An 18796-nucleotide genomic window follows, 5' to 3' on the forward strand; every position below is an offset into this window, starting at 1 on the left:
TGCACTTTGTTACTTTCTCCGTTTGACCTTTAAATATTTTTGCCAAGGACAGTCATGATTGACACAGGAAAATTCTGGTTTATGCTTGCCATCCTGGTATAATCTTAATAGTATCCTCTCCAACTCTCAAAAGAGTCTGGGATTGAACCATAAATGATATAATCATTCTTTTTTAGGTAGCCTCATTTAGTGTTGAAGCATTAAATAGCACATATATATGCTGATGACTCCCCAATCTTTCTCTAACTTGTCACTTTTTTTCTGAGCTATTGACTTGTATGTGAACTGTGGGTTCAGTAATGACAGTTTGATCTCTTCCAAATTCAGCATTGGCCCAAACTGAATTTAATTTGCTGCCCTTCCTCTCTATCTAGTTGTAGAAGCCATAAACCTATCACTCGACCTGAATTATTCTTCTCTGACATATCCTTATTTTCAAATGACCACCAAAAAGCTCTAAACCACATTCTAAATGTACCTTGAGTCATAACCCAAGTCTAGCCAACCAACGTGTCTCACCAGAATGACTGTATCTGTCTCCCTAACTGTGCTTCCAAATTTCATTCTCTCCCTAACACATCAGTTTCCTCTTCTAAATAGTCAGAACAATCTCTCTGCTGCTGCTACTACTGCTAAGTCAACTTCAGTCATGTCTGACTCTGTGTGATCCCATAGACAGCAGCCCACCAGGCCCCGCCGTCCCTGGATTCTCCAGGCAAGAACACTGGAGTGGGTTGCCATTTCCTCCTCCAATGCATGAAAGTGAAAAGTGAAAGTGAAGTCACTCAGTCCGTGTCCGACTCTTAGCGACCCCATGGACTGCAGCCTACCAAGCTCCTCTGTCCATGGGATTTTCCCAGGCAAGAGTACTGGAGTGAGGTGCCATTGCCTTCTCCTAACGATCTCTATAAATCTCATTAAATCACCATCTTGTTGAAAACCCTTTAGTGATGTTTCAGTGAATTCAAGGTAAAGAACAAAAATCTCCATTACCTCCCTCCTTTATTTTCAGCCTTATTTTGTAGCTGAGTCTACCTTTAACAACTATTTTCCCAACTCCCCATGCTGCCACATCTGCATTTTTCCTGTCTGAGACCCTCTGTCTGCCCTTCTAATTCAAACATCACTTCTCCAAAGAAGGCCACGTGTCCTTTTTTATACATTCACATGTATTTATTTTTCATATCAATCATCAGTAATTAAATAATGATGTATTTTAAGTAATTCGGAAATTAATTTCTTTTGATGTCAGTCTTTTTCTGACTATAAAACTCAATGAGGACAATGATTTTGGGGTCTGTTTGAAGCTTTTATTTCAGCATCTAGCCCAGTGCCCAGCCATTGCACATCCTCAATAAATATTTCTTACAATAAATAAAGGAAAAAAGGACATTGATTAAAAGGGAAACAGTGTCTTAGACATGTCCTCATGACCTGAGAAGAACTTCAAATCCTGATACTTGGCAATATTATCAGAATATACTCTAGATTGAAGACTGAAGACATCAGGGGCTCCGAATGACTGCTTATAAAAAAAGCTGCCTGTCCATCAGGAATACTTGGTTTGCACTTAACATGGGGTAAGAAATTCTTGTTAACAAATCCACTGTGATTTTTTTCTTCCCCTTCAGTAGCTCATGTTACTTTAAATACCTCTTGCTTAGTACTTGAGAAAATTTGAGTTTCAATTTGATAAAGATTATCAGTGATTATGCTGCTGCTGTGAAGTCACTTCAGTCGTGTCCGACTCTGTGCGACCCCATAGATGGCAGCCCACCAGGCTCCCCCATCCCTGGGATTCTCTAGGCAAGAATATTGGAGTGGGTTGCCATTTCCTTCTCCAATGCATGAAAGTGAAAAGTGAAAGTGAAGTCACTCAGTCCATGTCTGACTCTTAGCGACCCCATGACTGCAGCCTACCAAGCTCCTCCGTCCATGGGGTTTTCCAGGCAAGAGTACTGCAGTGGGGTGCCATTGCCTTCTCCAATCAGTGATTATAGAGCAGTAGTAATTAGTCTCAGAGATTTGGATTAATGTTGAATTGAGTCTGATGATGAGAGTATTGAGAATAACAGCAACTGAAAATGCACCTTGAGAGCCATGAAGGATATGTTTCAACACTTTTGTAAATATCATTATATATTGTGATTTTCCAGACAAAGGATATTTAATTTTTTTTTCTCACTGAATTGAGGCTTTGTTAGCTAGACAGTATACTTTTCTACTCCATCACTTAGTACCTCAAAAACTGTGACCATTTGATTATGATGGGTAGAGGAGGAAGGGCTTGAATGGGGAAGAATGTCGAAAGAAAAACAAGGAGAAAATTCAGGTTGATAAAGCATCCAGTTTTTGTCCAGATCTATGGGCTGCTTTGAGCTCTTCATATTAGGGTGACTAGATATTTATGGTACATATTTTCATGATAAAACTGCTAAGATTTGAGGGAAAGAGTGGATACAAATTTGAAATGAAACTGAGAAGCCAGGTACAAGCAAAGCAGTGTCAGATTACATGTAAGACATTATAACAATGTTTCCCCAACTCTACACAGAACTGAGACATATTCTGGAAACATCTACATTCAGCATCCTTAGTATAATCATTGATTTTTCTCACAATTGGTTAAGGCCTGTGTAAGATTTCTACATATTCTGTGAATGTGGACAAATGGGTGTCAGAGCAAGAGACAAATAACCAGGTGTATTTCACTGCAAGGAGATCAAACCAGTTAATCCTAAAGAAAATCAATCCTGAAGAGTCATTGGAAGGACTGGTACTGAAACTGAAGCTCTGATACTTTGGGCCACCTGATGGGAAGAACTGACTCATTGGAAAAGACCCTGATGCTGAGAAAGATTGAAGGCAGGAGGAGAAGGGGACAACAGAGGATAAGATGGTTGGATGCCATCACTGATGGCATTACTTGATGGACATGAGTTTGAGTAAGCTCCAGGGGATGGTGAAGGACAGGCAAGCCTGGCGTGCTGCAGTCCATGGGGTTGCAAAAAGTCAGGCACGACTGAGTGAGTGTACAACAAATTTCACAGCCACGTGGTGGTGACAGGTAACAGACTGGTTTGTGCAAGCATATGAGGCAGTCCTTTAGAGATTCCAAGAGAGGGGATAAAATATAACCATTGAACCAATGGGATTCATATTTTGGTTTGTGAAAAAGAAGTGAGATTACATAATTAATAGTGACTAGTGGTAAAATTTAAGATAATTGGATTATAGTACCACTGCCATGATCATGAAATTAAAGTATAATTGAAAAAAATTATGTAGCTCATACAGTTCCTTAATCAGAAATACAACATATGTGAAAGTGAATAAAGCACAGTGCACTACATTTAGAGAAATATGTTGGGGGAATTGGATACTTACCTATTTCTATGACAATTTTATAAATTAGTTAAGTAATACACCACACTATTCAGTGGCTTTCATGAAGCCTCTCCACTAGGATTGAAAAAGAGTTTCTGTTTTTTTACACCACACTTCACACTGGAGCTCCTAATCACATATTAGAGGGGAACTCATTTTCCTCCAAACTCTCATACTGAAAATTGAATTTTACTTGAGTATTTTCACTCCTCTGAACTTTTCATTTATTATTTTATTAATATTATTGAATTCTTTGAAGAAAGAGATAGTATCAGATTAATTTCTGTCTTCAGTGATAAAATACCACCCAGTCCCTAGTTTATGTTTATTAGTTGTTTACAGAGTGAATGTTTGATTCTTTATCAAAGAAATTATGTAAATTTGAAATAGTAGCTTCCTTTCAAGCTCTCTGTTTCATCATGATGAAACTTGAATGGGTTGGTTTAGCATCAAAACATCCTGTCAAGGATTGCCCAAGAGATTGCCTCAAACTCTACATTTAAGTAAAGTTGCCTCTCCTATGTGAAGTCCATGGAAAGCAGTTCATTTATTTTATTCAACAAATATTTATTGAGACCCTACCATATGTCAGGTACTGTCTTAGGCCTTAATAATGCCTCGATTAAATTGACACACTATGTCCTTGATCTCTTAGACTCTACTTGCAATGTAAGGAGATAGACACAGTAAACAAACAGATCATCATCTGTTTGTGTAGGTGCTATAAGGAAAAGTAAAGCAGTGCAAGAACATAAGACTACACCAGGTGAAGGATGGGTAATTGCTACTAATATTTTATACAGAATGGAATATCTGATATCTCTGATATGCTCTCATGTAAGTAGAGATTAGAATTAGGTAAGGGAGAAAATGATGAGATCTCTGGGGAAGAGCATCCCAGTCATAGGGAATAGTGAGACAAAAAATCATGTAGCAGAACCATGCTTGTCATGTTTAAGGGGTAGTAAGGGAGATAGTGCAAATGAAATGGTGTGAGAAAAGGAGAGGGGGGTAAGAGATGAGATCAAAGGTAGGGCTTGCAGATCATAGAGGGCCATGCATGTCCATGTAAGGACTGGCTGTTACTCTGAGTGAGATGGGAAATACCTGGAGAGATAGGAGCAGAGAGTGGCAAATCAGACATTCAAACTTTCAGAAATTAAGCTTCCTGAAAAATATAACTTGAATGCCTTTATGGAGAATGAAAAAAGAATCATTCAAGAACTAAAAACCAAGAAAATTATCTGTAGAAGGAACTATGTATTAAGCATAGGGATTCAATTAAATATGTGAGACTGAGTACAAATATTTTTTCTCAAATATGGCTATAAATCTGATAATATTTTATCTTTGAAAGAGATGCTTTCTGTAAAAAAAAAAGTGATAATCACAGAATAGATAAAAGACTGGGGAAATGAAGAAAAGTGGTGAATAAAAGTGATTAACTGCTTTTCTACAATGGACAATAAAAATGTTTTATTTTTTTCTTTGTGGAAAGTTCAATATAAATTTGAGAATGCTTTGAAAAGCTTTGTGATAACCACTTCTGGAATTAAAAGCAGAATATCTGTCCTTTAAATCACTGTGGAAAATAATAATAAGCAAAAATAGTCTATAAAAAGCATAAGTAGGAATAAGACAAGAAACATTAAAAAGAGAGCTTTATAATAATATGAAAGAAGTAAAATTAAACATGGTATGAGTGATGATAAATTAAAATTAATTAAATTTCTTATTAGAAAAAAATATTCTCAGCTCTTAGTTGTTTAATCCATTGATGAGCTACTCACACACACACACAAAATAGTGGCAATAAGGTATAGAAAGGCCACACACACACACACTCACAATGATGAGCAGCAATATTTCAGGCACTCAAAATCAGAAAAAAAAAAAAAAAAAAAACTAGGTACAGTGCTAATTGGAATAAAAAGATTAAAATATACTACTAAAGTATATTATCTCTAATGAAAATGAACAATTATGGGGCTTTAAGTGCTATCATAATATGAAAGTATACAAAAGCCAGAAGTTTTTCTCAGTTGAATTTAAAAAGGAAACATAGGAAAAAAGAAAGAAAGCAATGAATGAGCAAAATAAAGAAAACTATATTCCCAAACGCAAGTGAAGTGCAGTGGAGATTGTGCATACCAATATCAGGGAAATGCAAATTAAACCACAGCAAAATGTCACCTCATACATGTTATGAAGTCTATTATCAAAGAGACAAGCAGTAGGAAATGCTACTGAGGATGTGGAGAAAATAGTGCTATATGCTGGATAAAAGGGTGCCATATGCTGCTAGTGGGAATGGAAATGGCTGTAGCCACTATAGAAAACAGTATGGAGATTGCTAAAAAAAAAAAAAAAAAAAAGTAGAACTACAACATGATCCAGCAATCCCAATTCTGGGCATTTATTCCAAAGAAATGAAACCACTATCTCAAAGAGAAATCTGTACACCCATGTTCATTGCAGTATTATTCACAATTGCAAAGGTGTGGAAACAATTTAAGTTTCTACTGACAGATGAATACAGAAAATGTGATACATATCTATAAAACTATCTGTTGATTGATAAATTGATCTATGAATGAATATTAGTCAACCTTAAAAGAGAAGAAAGTATTGTCATCTGCAACAATATGGAATGAACCTGGAGGGTATTATGCTAAGTGAAACAAGCCAGAAAAAAAAAGACAAATATTGCATGGTATCACTTACATGTGAATTTGGGGAAAAAAGGGAGCAAAAAGTCAAACTTATAGAAATGGAGAATATAGTTGCAATTGCCAGAGGCTGCAGTGCTGGGGACTGGGGGTGGGGTATAGAGAGAAGCTAGTAAAAGGGGACACATTTTCAGTTTTAAAATGAGTGAGGTCTGAGGATTTAATGCATGACACAATGACTATATAATACTGTATTGTACAATTGAAATTTGCAAAGAAAATAGATGTTAAATTTTTCCAACTAAAAACAGTGTATGAGATAATTAATGTTGACTCATTAACTCAGTGATTGAAATCCTTTTACAATATATCATATATCAAACTATCACATTGCACACTTAAAATATATTAGAATTTTATCAATTATAACTTAATAACCTGAATAAAATTCTATGTGATCTTAAAAAACCCAGAATATTTGCAAAAATACAAGACAATAGACAAATGAAAGAACACAGTAAGAAATACCCCCAAATCTTCATTTCTATACGAATTATGTATATAATAACTATGACTTAAAATCACAAGAAAAGAATGTGGTTTTTAAGATGTTGTGGAGCCAATTGATTAACTATTTTAAAGAATCATTATATACTATATGTAAATATATGTTTATGTATTAGTATATGATATAAACTTGATAAATGAACCACATACCAAAATAAATTCTAGATTCATTAAATATATTTATAATCAAAGCATAAATCAAAAGAACTACATAGGAAAAAATAGTTACTGTTTATATGATCTCAAATTAGAAAAAACATCTCCAAGCATATAAGCCAAAACAGAAATTGTAAAAATGTTGATAAGTTGAGCTACACAAAACCCAAAATATTAACGTGTATATTCCATTTACTTATTCTTAGAAGTAGTAGCAGTTATTAATGCTATAGTTGAAAACATTATACAGAACTAAAGACAGATAATAAACTTAGGTCTTGAAAATGTTTAAAACATGACAAAAAGTTACTGATCTAATACATAAAGAGCTGTTATAACTCAATAAGAAAATAGAATTATCCCAATATAAAAAATAAATAAATAAGAAGGAACCATGAGCAGACAATTCAAGGAGAAGGAAAATAAAGCTCTTGTTTACTGCAGAGCACAAGTAGGAAGGAGAAACATCCATTTACTTATTCAGACATAGAATCTATATGATAGATTCTAATACATCTAATCTTGTTTGCTTGTGCTGTCTCTCTTGCTCTTTGACTCTTTCCAAATATGTGATATCCCAATGGCTCTCTTGTCTTCCAGCATTGTTATATGGAGTCATTATATTTTTCTGTATTATGCCTTCTTATATTTCATTATATGAAATTTAGTGTAGACAAGTGAGCTGTCTGCCAACTCAATAGAATCCATTCTCCCTAAATATTTTGTGACCTTTTCAATCATCTCTACTAGAGCTTTGAAATTTACCACTGGTCTACTCTCGTTTGTGTGTGCTAAGTCACTTCTGTCATGTCTGACTCTTTGTGACCCTATGGGCTGTATCCCACCAGGCTCCTCTATCCATGGGTTCTCCAGGCAAGAAATCTGGAGTGGGTTGCCATGTCCTTCTCCAGGGGATCCTCCTGACCCAGGGATTGAATCACATCTCTTATGTCTCCTGCCCTGGCAGGCAGGTTCTTTACCACTAGCACCACCACCTACTAAAAGAAACTACCCAGTACCTAGGCCCTCAAGACAAAACCATGATGGACGGGATTTTCACCCACTTACCCACTGTCTCCTGGCCAATTAGAACACAGAGAAATGCCTGACACAATGGCTGTTAGTATGTAGACTAGGTGATGAATTAAAGTACAATCTGATATGAAAAGATGAGATAGCTCAGGAGATTTTCTTGCTTTGCAATTGAAACTTACAATTGAGATTTAAAAGAACAAAAGGAAAAGTTAATTGAGACAGTTACTGGTGAAAGCCACCACTTAAAGCATGTGAATAAATCTGAACTAGAATTGGCCTGTTGCAAGCTCAAGTTGTTATGCGAGCTATTCAGTAGATCATAGAACAGAGGATACACCCAAAGAGATACAGGGAACTCATGATAAGAGTTACAAATTTCCACAGAAACTTCAGTCCTTCCCAACTTTTGAATTCCTATCCTAGTCCACAAAGAACCATCATATTATTGCAGTAAGTTAAATGAATGCATTAATTTTCTATTACTGAACAACATACTGTCACAAACTTAGCAGTTTAAAAACACATACATAATTTTATAGCTTGTGTAGATCATGAGTCTGAGTCTAACTTAACCACAACCTTTCCTCAGCTTCTCAAAGGCAACAGTCAAGGTGTTGGCCAGGCTGCATTCCATTCTGTAGCTAGAAGTCCTCTTTGAAACAATTCAGTTCCTTGTAGCTATAGAATTAACTTTTCTGGCTTTTGCTGGCTGTAGGTCAGGGGCCATTCTGAGTTCCTAGAAACCTCACATTTCTTTGCTGCATGGTCTACTCCATGGGCAATTCACAACATGGATATTTGGTTCTTCAAGGTCAACACGAGAATTTCTTGCTGAAGTCTACTAAAATGTAGACTCATATAATGGGAGGCATCCCACAATCTTTGTTATACTATATTGATTAAGCACAAGCCACAGGATCTGGTGCACTCAACGGAAGGGTATTATTTAAGGGTATGATTAATTAGGGGTCAATTTAGGGTATATCCACCACAGTGAGTCTCTGCTATATGCGTTCAAGTGTGGCTATGGAACATGTTACCACAAATTCTTTTTGAATGACTGAATTTTAATAAACAGATACAAGGACACACACATTCTCTCTTTTTTATTTACTTTCTATCAGCATTTACCCCCCTCTCCCTTTGACAGAATATAAGAAATTTTTTTTTCATTAATATAATTTCTCTTCTAGTGGAAAGCTAGTTGGCAATAACTATAGATCTGAACCTCAGAAAGTTGGTTAAGCTAGCTGAGGAAGTATGCACTGTGTTTAATTAACCATTATTCATTGATTTTGTTCTTTTTAAATCAGGTCTCAGATCTACATTACTACTTACTCAGTTGAATTTAAGCCCTGAGAATTACCAATGTATAACCTCACCTTTATCCCTGACCTGATTTTATCAAACATATAAATTAGAGAAGGAATGTTTGAGCAAATATGAAGCTACCATGAACAATTAAATGGTTTCATAATCTAAAATATAAACAGCTGTTTTGTAGAAACATATTTTATTGGTTTTTCTAAATGAAGTATTTCTCTTCATTAATATAGATCAAATAAAAGATGCAATAACTAATTTCAAGAACCTGTATTTTACTTTTAGGAAAGTAACAGCCATTCAATAGAAAATGAATGTTGTTGTTGTTTTGTTCAGTCTCTCAGTCATGTCTGACTCTTGCCACTCTATGGACTATAGCCTACCAGGCTCCACTGTCCATGAAATTTTCCAGGCAAGAATACTGGACTGAGTTGCCATTTCCTTCTCCAGGGGAGAGAATGAATAGGAAGCCTAAATTATGAAAAATGACTATTTTAGCATACTTCCTCAAAAAACAGATTTCATTGCACTTCAACGTTCAACTGGAATGCAATCTCTAAGTCTGAAGCAATTAATAAAATATTCATCTTGTATAAAATTGCAGTACTATTAGAAAAGGAGGAAGATGACTTGTAGATATCAAACTAATGGAACCTACTTATTTGTATATCTATTCACAGAAAGGAGACTCATAAAGCCAAAAATTATATTTACTTTGATAGATCAATTTTCCTTATCTAAAAATCTCAGATAACAGTTTAAAAATGTTTCTTTCTGCAAGAAGATATTTTATGTAACCTTAAATGTAAGTACTTCTACACATGCACTATCCTAAAAAGTTATTGGCTACCTCTTTGAAAATACTAAATCAAAATTAGGCTGACAGTGAATTTCTATGTAATATGCACCCTGCTTGATGCATCCTGAAGAAAGGGCACAAACAAGGAAGGATACAGTCCTTGTTCCTAAGTAGTATGCAATAAAAAATGTCATCATCCACAAAGAAAAGGGAATTAATGATGTGATGATTAAATAGTGGCTTAAAAACACAACTATAAGAGAGGTGACAAGGCAGAAGATGACTGTAGGATTTCAGATCAGGGAAAAGTCATTGGGAGGAATGAATGGTATACTGAATAGGGCACCAGTCAAGTAGTCAGAAGGAATTTTCTATTTCTAGTTTTGTTGCCAGTTAGTTGTATGACCTACAAATCCATTTTCTTTTCTTGGTTTTAATTGCTTCATATATAAAATGAAATCTATGGCTCTCATGCATAGTATGTATAGTTCATTCCAACTCTAAAAGTATATGCTCTGATCATGGCTATGGAAAGCTTAATAAAGGAAGATTCTAAGGTAGCTGAGCTGGGCCTATTTGAATGTGATTTGACCAGACAAGAAGTAGCATGAGGATATTTCCTGGAAGAGAAAGTGCTTAAGCCAAGATGTAGAAGTAGGTACCACAAGGTTTAATTAAATAGAACTCATCAATAGTCAGTATTTTTTCCTAATTTTCCTGATTGTGAAAAAATATTTTAGGTTATCTTTTTCTCTGACTATAATAAAAACTCTTTGTGAGATGCCCAGACTTCATTTCCCCAACAATAAACAAGATTAGGGCATTGAAACGTGACTGAATGGACTTTCAGTATATCTAAATGAACCACAGTTTTCTGGTTCAGCCATGTAAGACACACAAAATCTCAGAACCTCTGTCTTCACAGTGGATCTCAGATCTCAGGTCAGATCTATTAATTTTCAGTTTTTCTATTTGAAATTTAAAATGAGGAAAGAAAAATGAAAGACCTAGACTGATCAGATTCTTTCTGTATTCAGGAGAGGTGCCAGGTCCTAGTCTTTATTAAATTTCTTGTCATTTGATGAATTAAATATAATTATAATGAACAAACTTGGGAATTGATTATAATCTATAGAGTTTTTCTTTCCAATTATATAGCTTCATATTAACTCTTAAATGTAAATGTGTAACATTTCACTCAAACATTAGAGAGCCACATTCTTCTGAGCATTTTGCAGAAGGGTTATTTGAAATGATCTTGAATACTGCACAAGATATTCATTAAATCTGAAAACTGCACTCAGAAGCAGGTAAGTGGCTTCAATTAATATTCTTTTTTCATAGGTTGGCAGTTCTAGACCCAGACCCATCCTAAAGGACTCAAGGGACAGTTAAATTGTCTCCTGGCTTTTGCCTCTTCCTTGTGCTCCTATTGGTCATGTGAAAACTTCCCATTCACTAGAAGTTCATTTTTAGCTATTAAGTGGGACAAGTGGCCAATGAAGACTGTAGGAACAATCTAGCTCTGACATTTTACCAAAGGATGTCTTAAACTTAGGCAGTGGAAAAACAAAAAAACTGTTTCTGAATGGTTTAATGGATACATGAACAAAGAGGTGATACCAATTTCTCAATGTTACAGAATAACTAAGGGAGACATTCTGTTGATTCATTCATTAGTTTATCTATGCCTCTTAATTTTGCCTTATTCCTTCAAGTGTTTGTATATATATGACAATCTGTGAAAAGATTCTGTAATTTTATTTTCCAAAAACTTACAAAATGCATTTTACTTTTTTGAAACATCTTTTAATGAATCTATGTCTATTTGAGGTGAGCGTCCATCACTATCTGAATTTGAAGTTAAAGATTCATTCTGTACATTTATTCATGCCATAACAATATGTCAACCTTTATGCTAGACAGTATAAAAAATAAAGTGTTCATATATATATGTATGTATGTGTATATATATGTATGTGTATATATATATATATACACATATAATATTCATTGTTGTCGTTCAGCCAATCAGTCGTGTCTGACTCTTTACAACCACATGGACTGCAGCACACCAGGCTTCCCTGTCCATCACCAACTCCTGGAGCTTGCTCAAACTCATGTCCATTGAGTTGGTGATGCCATCCAACAATCTCAACCTCTGTTGTTGCCTTCTCCTGCCTTCAATCTTTCCCAGCATCAGGGTCTTTTTTAATGAGTCAGCTCTCTGCATCAGGTGGTCAAAGTATTGGAGCTTCACCTTCAGCATCAGTCCTTCCCATGAATATTCAGGATTGGTTTCCTCTAGGATTGACTGGTTTGATCTCCTTGCAATCCAAGGCACTTTTAAGAGTCTTCTCCAATACCACAGTTCTTTGGCACATCAGTTCTTCAGCATTCAGCATTCTTTATGGTTGGCCATAGAAAGAATGAAACGATGCCATTTGCAGCTACATGGATTGACCTAGAGATTATCATACTAAACAAAGTAAGTCAGAAAAAGAAATACAAATACCATATGATATCAGTCATGTGGAATTTAAAATATGACACAAACGAACATATCTAGGAAACAGAAACAGAGTCACAGACATAGAGAACAGACTTGTGGTTGCCAAGAGGGAGGCAGTAGGGGAGGGATGGATTGGGAGTTTGGGATTAGCAAACTAGTATATAGATAATTGATAAACACTAATGTATAGCACAAGGGACTATATTCAATATCCTGTGACAACCATAATGAAAAATAATACAAAAAACAATATATATATATAAATAAAATATAACTGAATTACTTTGCTATACAGCAGATATTAACACAACATTGTAAAACAACTATGCTTCAATAAAATAAAAAAAAAAGAATGTTACACCTCAGTGCCTACTTCAAAAATCTCAATGTACAGTGGAAAGCAGACCAATTTTCAAGCAAGTAGTCACATAGTAGTGCAAAAAAAAAAAAAAAAAACACCTAAAAAAAACTATGTCCAAATTGCTATGCAAACCCAGAGAATGGAGTATTCTTATGTCAGTAGAGAAGGTCAACAAGGATATGCTTCTCTGTATTAGTTCTGGAGGCACAATTTACATTGTAATCTATGTGTTATGGAATACTAAATTGGAGATATTCAAAGGAAATGCTTAGAAGGACTTTCATGAGAAGTTTGCATATAAGTTGATTCTTAAAGGTAGTAGATATTTGTCACCCAGAGAATTAGAGAAGGGGCATTCCTGGCAAAGAATATACTGAGTTCAAAGACATGCATGTGTGAAAGAACATGTCACATCTATTGAATGAAGACAGCTGTTTGGGGTTGTCCTTAGAAATGAGAGGACTTCCCTGATGGCTCAGACGGTAAAGCGTCTGTCTACAATGTGAGAGACCTGGGTTCAGTCCCTGGGTTGGGAAGATTCCCTGGAGAAGGAAATGGCAACCCACTCCAGTACTCCTGCCTTGAAAATCCCATGGATGAAGGAGCCTGGTGCAGGCTACTATCCATGGGGATGTAAAGAGTCGGGCATGACTGAGCGACTTCACTTTCACTTTAGAAATGAGAATGGTGAACAGCAAAGTCGCAGCATATTGAGCGAGAACACAGCATATCAGAAAATGGCAAGAAGTTTGTGTGGCTGTAACCTTACCTGTATGAGATGTGACATACCAGTCTCTCATCTCAGTCTTCAAAGGCTTAATGAGAGGAGGAAGGGTAAGAACTTGGCTTTAAAATTCAAAAGGAAATCATTCAAGGACTTTTAATTTTGTTTTTTTTGGGGCACGCAGAGTGGCGTCCAGATCTTAGTTCCTTAACCAGGGAATCAAACTTATGCCTTCAGCAGTGAAAACACTGAGTCCTAATCACTAGACTGCCAGGGAATTCCCTTGAGGACTTTTTAAGACCAAAAATGATTTGGTCCAGTTAGTGTGTTAAAGCAAACTATTCTTGTTTAGAGAATGAATGAAGTGAAGTGAAGTTGCTCAGTCATGTCCGACTCTTTGGGACCCTGTGGACTGTAGCCTACCAGACTCCTCTGTCCATGGGATTTTCCAAGCAAGAATACTGGAGTGGGTTGCAATTTCCTTCTCCAGGGGATCTTCCCAAATGAAGATTTAGAAAATGAATAGACAGGACAAATAAGAAAGATGATTGTGAGGCTGTATGGAGATCAAATGGAGAAGGGAATGGAGAAGGGAAGTCAAATGGAGAAGGGAATTCTCCACTCCAATATTCTTGCCTGGAGAATCCCATGAACAGAGGAGCTTGGCAGGCTACAGTCCATGAGGTCGCAAGAGTCGGACATGACTGAGGGACTAAATCACCAACATGGAGATCAAAGATATAGATGAATACTAGAGTCAAATCTCAACCAAAATCTCAGCCTCTCCCCACTCTATGACCTTGTGCAAATCTTTTATTCTGAAACCTCAGTTTCTTCATGTATAAGATAGATTATATATTAATAATTATCTTTTATATGATTTAGTGAAATAAAATTTATTAGCACTGAGAATCTAGGAAAACGGATGGATTGCATGGGTAGCTCTATCAATAAGAAGGATATGTACATATAATGAATTCAATAATGTTTCATAACAACAGTGAGAAAAGTCTATGTGAGGTAATCAGGGAAGAGTGTGAAGAAAATATATTAATCTCATGTAAGTACAGATATTGTAAACTTCAAAATATTGTGGAAACTGACATTTGTATCAACTTTTTGGTCTATTTAAGTTTATTCTTACTAGATTATGTTTTAACTATTCTAATAATGTTAAGACAGATGTCTGTAAACCTTACTATCCTACAGAAAAATTAATGTTATACCAATCATTCCACTGGCCCTTTTTGCATTTGGCCTAGAATCTACCTTTGAGGTTTCAGAAACTTTATAATCCTTTGATGGAATCCATGGTCTTCAAGGCTTGCAGAGGATCAGAAAGCAGATCTTACACCATTTGAGAATCAATCAGAGAGAATGTTGTGGAACAATCCCTTGCAGTCTGCAGATATCCCTGGTTATGCATACTACTGACCTCATTCCTAACTTGCCACATCCGCAGGCTGGGAAAATAAATATTTAAAGCACAGATCCAAAATCAAAGAGCTAAGTTCTCCATCATCAAGTCAAAATTTAAAATTTGATTTGACAGGATATAATATAAGTGTTCACACCATCATGATTATCTGGGTCGTGAAGATCTTTTTTGTACAATTCTTCTGTGTATTCTTTCCACCTCTTCTTAATTTCTTCTGCTTCTGTTAGGTCCATACCATTTCTGTCCTTTATCGAGCCCATCTATGCATGAAATGTTCCCTTGGTATCTCTAATTTTCTTGAAGAGATCTCTAGTCTTTCCCATTCTGTTGTTTTCCTCTATTTCTTTGCATTGATCGCAGAGAAAGACTTTCTTATCTCTCCTTGCTATTCTTTGGAACTCTGCATTCAGATGCTTATATTTTTCCTTTTCTCCTTTGCTTTTCGCTTCTCTTCTTTTTTGGGCTCCAAAATCACTGCAGATGGTGACTGCAGCCATGAAATTAAAAGGCGCTTACTCCTTGGAAGGAAAGTTATGACCAACCTAGATAGCATATTCAAAAGCAGAGACATTACTTTGTCAACAAAAGTCTGTCTAGTGAAGGCTATGGTTTTTCTAGTAGTCATGTATGAATGTTAGAGTTGGACTGTAAAGAAAGCTGAGCACCGAAGAATTGATGCTATTGAACTGTGGTGTCGGAGAAGACTCTTGAGAGCCCCTTTGACTGCAAGGAGATCCAACCAGTCCATTCTAAAGGAGATCAGTCCTGGGTGTTCATTGGAGGGACTGATGCTGAAGCTGAAACTCCAATACTTTGGCCACCTCATGCTAAGAGTTGGCTCATTGGAAAAGACCCTGATGCTGGGAGGGATTGGGGGAAGGAGGAGAAGGGGATGACAGAGGATGAGATGGCTGGATGGCATCACCGACTCAATGGACATGAGTTTAAGTAAACTCCAGGAGTTGCTGATGGACAGGGAGGTCTGGCATGCTGTGATTCATAGGGTCGCAAAGAGTCAGACATGACTGAGTGACTGAACTGAACTGAAGTGAACTGAATATAAGTGTTTGCTTTATTCACTGAAGATATATCTTCTCTTCAGATATCTTTGAATTATCCATGGGCAGTGCAGAATGGAGAGGAAATCAATTTATGCTATTGTTCCCTCAATATTTCTTGTAAGAAAGAAATCTGAATATATATTTCATGGTAAAATTTATCACAGAACACTTTATAAAATATATTGAAAATTATTGAAAAGAATCAGATATATATGTAGATGTATTCCATTGCATAATTTTCTACATTTATCTTCTCCTTGTCTTATCTCCTTACTCTCTCAGTTGACAGTCCATAGGTAGTGAAGCTAAATTATTTAGACCATCTTTTATAGGCAGTATTGTATATCTATAATACTCTATACCAATGATTCCTCTGTCTATTCCAATGAGTCTTCTGTATATTCTATTATAAAATCACTTTCTCATTTGTAAAAGAAACAATATCTCATTTTGACATTCATCCTAATCTTCAGAGCAAAGGATAAAGGCTCCTATATCTTTTATGACCAATGATGAAAATCTATAGTAATATCAACTTTTTCACACTTATTAAGTGGCTTTTGGGGATTGTTATATACCTACTAATTCCTGCCAAGGGGAATTTGCATGAGTCTGTTATCGGAGATGATAAAGCCATGATGAATGTATATTGGCTAAACCACGGCCCAGAGGGTTAATGAAGTGACTATCAAGCTAAATAAGGAAAAAATGGGACAATGTTATAAAACGAGAATGCATTAAACTGAGAAAAGACTGATGAACAATCTGATTATGTCAATGATCAACACTGCAGCACCTCTACACTTTTTGGCCAGACATTTTATTCTTGTCAATCTAATTCCACATGATGTCCTTTTATACTTTTCATGCACTCACATCAGATCAGATCAGGTCAGTCACTCAGTCGTGTCTGACTCTTTGCGACCCCATGAATCACAGCACGCCAGGCCTCCCTGCCCATCACCAACTCCCGGAGTTCACTCAGACTCACGTCCATCGAGTCAGTGATGCCATCCAGCCATCTCATCCTCTGTCGTCCCCTTCTCCTCTTGCCCCCAATCCCTCCCAGCATCAGAGCCTTTTCCAATGAGTCAACTCTTCGCATGAGGTGGCCAAAGTACTGGAGTTTCAGCTTTAGCATTATTCCTTCCAAAGAAATCCCAGGGCTGATCTCCTTCAGAATGGACTGGTTGGATCTCCTTGCAGTCCAAGGGACTCTCAAGAGTCTTCTCCAACACCACACTTCAAAAGCATCAGTTCTTCAGCGCTCAGCCTTCTTCACAGTCCAACTCTCACATCCATACATGACCACAGGAAAAACCATAGCCTTGACTAGATGAACCTTTGTTGGCAAAGTAATGTTTCCGCTTTTGAATATGCTATCGAAGTTGGTCATAACTTTCCTTCCAAGGAGTAAGTGTCTTTTAATTTCATGGCTGTAGTCACCATCTGCAGTGATTTTGGAGCCCAGAAAACCACTCAATATTCACTTCCTTGTGCTTCACTTCTCACAGTGCTCAGCACAGTGTGTATGAGATATCCAACAAATATCTATTGAATAGGAGATGCATATGCCTTCTTCTTTAGGTGTATCTTTCACAAATGTTCTAAAATATTACTCCTAATACTTTACATACCACTTCCTGGGTCAGTCACATGGACCAGCCAATCTCTGGCTGACAGAGGTAATAAGAGACATATTGTAGAAACGTCCATGGCCTCCATTAGCTTGTTTGAAACTCTTCATCTGGAAAAGCCCCTGATGCTGGGAAAGATTGAAGACAGGAGGAGAAAGAAGCAACAGAGGATGAGATGGTTGGATGGCATCACCAACTCAATGAACATGAGTATGAGCAAAATCCGGGAGATAGTGAAGGACAGGGAAGCCAGGTGTGCTGCAGTCCATGAGGTCGCAAAGAGTCAGACACGACTGAGCAACTGAACAAAACAACAACATATGTTAAGATAATGTGTCCCTCCTGGGTCAAATTTCTCTAAGTCGTGCTTCCTGCAGTGTAAAAGAGACCTTCAATATGAGTTCATTTTATAGATGCTAAAACTGCTTGCTTTCATATTCTCACCACTGCCAGTTTTAAAGCTTAATCAAAACCCATCATTTTCTTCTTGATTTTCTTGACCACCTAGTGCCATTAATGTGGCAATGGAAAAAAAAAAAACTACTTAAATATGCAAAACTTGACTCTTCAGTGAGTAACCACCATATTCACTGATACAAATGGGAATTTGGATTTTTCAAAGCACTGAGTAACAGCTTGAATCAAATAGAAATAGAAGACTAGGAAATTTCTTTCAACCCTCATTTAATCTAGCATGGGCTGATAAAAATAGCTGCTATTAATATTTGCTCTTTTGTATTCCAGTCCCCTATAATGAAAAGGACATCTTTTGGGGGTGTTAGTTCTAGGAGGTCTTGTAGGTCTTCGTAGAACCATTCAACTTCAGTTTCTTCAGCACTACTGGTCAGGACATAGACTTGGATTACTGTGATATTTAATGGTTTGTCTTGGCAACAAACAGAGATCATTCTGTCATTTTTGAGAGTACATCCAAGTACTGCATTTTGGACTCTTTTGTTTACTATGATGATTACTCTATTTCTTCTAAGGGAGTCTTGCCCACAGTAATAGATATAATGGTTCAGTTCAGTTCAGTTCAGTCGCTCAGTCGTGTCCGACTCTTTGTGACCCCATGAATTGCAGCATGCCAGGCCTCCCTGTCCATCACCAACTCCTGGAGTTCACCC

The sequence above is a fragment of the Bos taurus genome, unplaced genomic scaffold (genome assembly GCF_002263795.3).
Source record: "Bos taurus isolate L1 Dominette 01449 registration number 42190680 breed Hereford unplaced genomic scaffold, ARS-UCD2.0 Super-Scaffold_1723_ScbfJmS_2085, whole genome shotgun sequence".
NCBI lineage: Eukaryota > Metazoa > Chordata > Mammalia > Artiodactyla > Bovidae > Bos > Bos taurus.